The sequence below is a fragment of the Salarias fasciatus genome, chromosome 22 (genome assembly GCF_902148845.1).
Source record: "Salarias fasciatus chromosome 22, fSalaFa1.1, whole genome shotgun sequence".
NCBI lineage: Eukaryota > Metazoa > Chordata > Actinopteri > Blenniiformes > Blenniidae > Salarias > Salarias fasciatus.
Genome location: NC_043765.1, coordinates 20,126,493 through 20,132,545, shown reverse-complemented (window position 1 = coordinate 20,132,545; position 6,053 = coordinate 20,126,493).

The following is a 6,053-nucleotide window of genomic DNA, read 5'->3' as shown; positions in this document are numbered from 1 at the left end:
ATCAGACATATATGGCAGCTAAATGTAACCAAAAAATAAGACAAAGGTGGTGAATGCAAAAATGATAAAGATCATATACATCCATCACAGAGGTCACACATACACACACACACACAGATCCAGGTAAGGTTTGGAGAATTGATGCAAATGGCATGTTTTTTGTACTGCAAGGGCTACCTGAAGAAAAATCAAGCATGCGCAGTCAGAACATGCAAACTCCTGAAATACAGGTCCCCACACCCGGAATCGATTCTCACTGTGAGGTAAGAGTGCTGAACCACAGCAACGGTGGCCTGCTGTAGCTGACCATTAGTCAGATTAGTGTAAAGTCATGTAACAGACACAAGTTGCAAATTCTGCACAGAAAATCTCCATTTTCAGAGTTGATAAAGACACATGAAGGGTGTGCAGAATTATTAGGTAAACTGTATTTTTGAGGACCAATTTTGTTATTGAACAACAGCTGTGTTCTCAGTGAACACAAAAGACATAAATATCACAGCTGAATATTTTTGGAAGTTGGAGTGGGGCTTTTTAGTTTCAGTATCTTAGGAGGACATCTGTGTGTGCAGGTTACTGTGCATATCAGGCATCTCAACAAAAGCAATTACATACCCTTTTCACTTATTTATTTTCAACAAGGAAATCGATATAACAACTAAAACTTTGCAAATATACATTTCTGGCATTCAAAAACAAACCAGTGACCAATATCGCCACCGTTCTTTGCGAGGACACTCAAAGGCCTGCCACCCACAGATTCTGTCAGTGTTGATCTGTTCACAATCAACATTGCGCGCAGCAGCAAGCACACACTCTCAGACAGACAACACCCCCCCCCCCCCCCCCCCCCCCCCCCCCCCCCCCCCCCCCCCCCCCCCCCCCCCCGTAGATCTCACATTTGATGAGGGACCACAGGTTCTCTATAGGGTTCAGATCAGGTGAACAAGGAGGCAATGTCTTTATTTTGTCTTCTTTTGGACCTTTTCCGGCCAGCCAGACAGTGGAGTACTTGGATACGCGTGATGGAGCATCGTCCTGCATGAAAGTCACATTTTTCTTGAACGGTGCTGACTTCTTCCTGTAGCACTGCTTGAAGAAGGTGGTGGCAAATGGCATCTTGGCAGCGTCACGCTTGATTTTCCTCAGTTCATGGGCAGTTATTTTACACCGTATCATTATGTTTCAAGCCTATACCGCTTGGAGTGGGACAACATGCATAAATGTACATGGCAAAAAAACACTGAATAAATGAGTGTGAACTCTGGTTGTTTTGCATATCTTTTAAATGATTACAACGACGATTGGGGAGAAAAGCATCACTTTTTCATCTTAATTTGTCTTATTTAAATATCTGAGATCAACAGTGTTCATCTGCCACCTGGTGAGAGACTCTTTACACGGGAATCGTACCTGGAAAGCAGCTACAACAGCTGTGCCGGGAGTCATCTGGGATGCAATTATAAAACCATCAGTCCATCCACCTTCACTGCATGGGGCTGGCGGGGCATCGGAGCTCATCCCAGCTGACAGGGTGAACAGGTTGGCGGTCCATCACAGGGAAAGCACTGACACACACCTCCAGACAATTCAGGGTTACCTAATAGACCAAAGTGAGCGGTTCAATGCTGTTCTGGATAAAACACACTAAGGGTTTTCCCCCACTGTGACACAATACCTCATAGAGTGCAGGGCAGTTATTTAGAAATTCAACTTTTTGCTGCATACAGAAGGCAGGGTAAGGGTTAGGGGAGAAAAAAGCACCAGTTTGAGTCATTAATTTAATTTATTTCATTTTTAAAATCAGCTGTGTTCATTCACCAAATGTTAGAAGGCTCTTAACATTGGGAATGTACCGTCACGGCAGCTGTTCAATGGTCATCTGGGGAGTAATTATGAAAGAAAAACCATAAAATCTAACATTTTATGTTCTCATTCTTACCCCAAACATTTATGATAAATGTGACTGAAACATTTGTCGTTGCTGCAGCAGATGAAACGTCTCTCAGTCAGTAACAAGCTTCACTTATTTTTCCGTCAGACAAGTGGGAAGAATGAGTTATTTCACACCTCTCCAATGCTGCACTTTGCCTCATGTGATTATTGTGATTCTAATGAGATCAGAGTCTGTGTTTTGTTTACAGGTTGTAAACTGTTTCATGTGTACGGCGAGGACTTCTGTTTCTTCAGGCAATTTAAACTAGGCGTCTCGCTCATCCTCCTCAATGTCACCTCGTCACTGTTGAAGCATTGTGGGCTGCAGTATCTCTTTTTTTTTTTTGTTGTCTCTTTGACTTTTTTATATTCCAGGATGAGAAGCACCCCCTGCTTCCAGATGGATAAGGTGAAGGTGAAGTTATCCTTCCCTGCTGTTCTCATTCATCAAAAAAAAGAGAGGCTGCAGTGACATGAAAAGAGCGACTGACAGGCCTTAAAGTGGCGTGCTTGTGTCTCTCAGTCACAATCAATGCTCGTGAAGAGCCCTCCTGTCCCGCTCCACCGGCGAGGCGCTGGCTGTGTGTCCTCTGGACGTCCCCCGGTCGTCAGCGTGGCTGAAGCATCTGGAAACACCCCAGCATTTTTCCCCACAGAGAGACACCTAACAAAAGGTTTGATTTTTGGGTGACCCTGAAACTTAAAGACTTTTTTTGGTTTTTTTTTCAGAATTCACACTCTTTTCCAACAAACGAGGAGGAAAGTGTAAGTCACTTTCCCACACAGATGAGTAGCAATCTGTTTCTCCACCCGTATGGCTCGGCGTGCTATTTATGAAACAGAAACGCGTGATTCAAACGGAGTCAGCGTCTCTGCCTCTATACTTCCAGGCATTGCGTTAAGCATTTGGCAATAAATCCAACAGAAGGTGCGACTCTTGAACAACATACTGGCCAAATACCAAGAAGAAGAAGAGCAGAGCTGAGAGGAGGCAAAGAAAAGAAAATGAACTGTTGGTGCTGATAGAGGCACAGCGGTCTGTGGTGGTGTGTTAAACACCTCCAGGTGTTTACTGGTATAATCCAACATCAAGCACTGACGACTGAACGCTGCACTCCTCCATAAGTGGGTCAAAAATGGCCAGTTTCAGAATCAGTGTATTTTTAAGTCATTTTTAGTCAAAGCAAGATATTTTCTTGACATGTTCAGTGATCAATGTGATGATCAAGAATATAATCCCATGACTGTATGAAGCCATTAAAAACTCAAGTGTGTGTTTTTGGACCTTTATTCTGAAACGACATCTGATTTAAGATCAATTTTATTTCATATTTGTGCATGAAAGCATGGAAAAGTGTCTTTAAAAAGCTGAAGTTACTGAAGTGAGTTTTTGTTTTTAACTACAATGCAGCTAATTAAGCTTTAAAGGAACAAAGATATAATTAAATTACATGAGAAACTGTTTGAATAGTCAGTAAATTGGATATTGACAGATAATGGGGGAAAAGTGGCTTCACTGGGTTATAAGACTTAATGGTGGAAGTGACAGATGTTGTGTTCTTTGGTGTTTTACAGCTGAAAAATGTTTTTGGAAAAGTGACCTTAATGCGGTGAGAGGGCCCATTCCAGAGGTGTATGACTTGACCATGATGTCAGAATTTACTGGTGTACGTATCAATTTTGGCCTCATAAAAGCCATACAGGCTGGAACTTTACAGCATGAATGTCAATTACCCTTTGAGTAGTGAAGTCCCGCTTTCTGCCACTGTGTTTTAATAAGTGGCTTTAAAGAACATAATACAGCACAGGAAGCAGATTTGAGTAAATGTGCCACTCAAAGAATAATTGGCCTGTCATGCCAAACAGTTATAAAGGTAAAAGTACAGTAGATATTCCGTGTATTAAATCACAAAGGCCCAACCTTTGAGGAAAATCCTGCAGCCTTCATCAACAACAGACACACTTGAGCCGAACTGGAAGTCTGCAAACCGAGGTCTGATTACTGACATCCTTTTCACAGCTCGGTTTTTGCCCCATCATCAGGTCAGCTTCCACAGTGCAGGAGCATTTCAAACACTTCCGCCACCTAAACGGCCTCTCAAGCTGCAGCGTTGTGTCTCGCAGAGAGGGATGATGAAATATTGAAATATTTATGCCATAGCTGTTCATGAATGCTCAACAGCGTTTTGCAGCAAACCGAGGTGAGAGTTTTGTCACGGACGTCTTCCCCGCGCACGCTTCCCTCGCTCAGACAGAAGTCAGCAGAGGACTCTGTTCAGAAATATAGCCTTGGGTTTGTTGCTGAGGAGGGAGCTGGCATTTTCTATACAATTAACTCCTCTGAGATGTTACCTTGCACAACCTCCCCTCCAGCCTGCCCCACTTCTCTCTCATTATACAGCATGTGTGTGTGTGTGTGAGTGTGTGTGTGTGTGTGTGTGTGAGGAGCTTGTGTCTGAGCCACTGAGTGGCAGTATTGCCTCACAGTCCTGTCTGCTCCCCTCCTGTAGACTCAGATGAGATCCTCCGGCACTTTGAAACCGCTGATCTGCATCTTCATTAACATTCACTCTGAGTCGACTGAGAGAATGTGTGCTGATTCAACACGATGCTGCGATAATTGATTTTGTTATCATGGAGATATCAGGGTGATCTCTCATGATCTCTGGCGTATTTATGAAGCTTTGCAAAAAGAGGATAAGATGACAGCTGATATAGTGTGTGTGTGTGTGTGTGTGTGTGTGTGTGTGTGTGTGTGTGTGTGTGTGTGTGAGTGTGAGTGTAGGATGGATACTATGTCCTGTGCAGCGCTGAACATAAGATGTGTCTGCACACTAAGCACGAAGCGTTGATGGTGTGTGTGTGTGTGTGTGTGTGTGTGTGTCTGTCTGTGTGTGTGTGTGTGTGAGTGTGAGTGTGAGTGGACTCCTTGAACACACTGCCGTGATCGCTGCCACTTTAAGCAGGACTGTAAAGTATTTTTTGCTGACCCAAAACAGACATAACTCTTTGTTTTGCTCCCTATAAGCTCATCCTCCTGCCTCTAATAAACCCCACACATCCAAACACACACACACACACACACACACACACACACACACACACACACACACACATCCAAACACAGGCACACGTCTCCCGAGAGGCTTTCATTGCAGATGACGCCTGTTTTTTTCTGTAAATAATTAGTTGGACACAACACAGACACACACCACACACACACACACACACACACACACACACACACACATTGATTCTTGTTTTTGACAAAGCTTTGATTCGTCCATGTCTTTTCTTGCACAAAGAAAACGATGACAAACAGGCCTTCTGAAAAAAAAAAAAACACTTTTTTTCTGTATCTGTCTTGTTCACACTGACTGTAACAATGAAGAGTCTGGATGAAGACATACAGCTAATGTTTGTATTGTCCACCCACAATAGAGGCAGTGACTCTATTTTTTCGGCGCATGTGGGTTTTTAAGGTTTGAATTTATGCTTTTCAGTGTATTAAAGTCTCCACAATATTATAGGACCCCCAGTCGGTTGTCTTTTTCTCTCTCTCTCTCTTTGTGCCGTTTGCTTTTGTGTCAGCTCGTCTCTGTAAGTCTGGATAAATGGCTTTCTTTTCAGGAGTAAGAAATGTCATCACTTTGTGTGCGCTCGTGGGTGTGTGCAAAAAGGAAGAGCGGCGGCGCTCCTGGAAATGACAGCATAAAGGGTCATTTCATCCAAATCAAACAGAAATATTTACGGTCCCATTTAATCCGTTACCCATGTGGCAAATGCTCGTGCAGGGGTTTTCATCACTTTTTGCGATTCATTGTTGTCGACCACGTCAGTATAGAAGTAAGAACATCAGGCACATACGGTTCCTCACATAAAAATTCTGTAAATGTACATTCGTGTGTCTGTATTGATGCAGGTGTGCTGGTGTGAGTGGAGAATGGGTCAAACTGTGGTGTTTCGGCGGATGGGATTATCAGATGATCCCCCCCAAAAGTCCTCCCACGAATATGTCCACGGTATCAGACAACCATAAAACACTGGAGGTCTTATCATTTCACACACACACACACGCACGCACACACATTGTTCACGGATTAGCCTCCCCCCCTGAG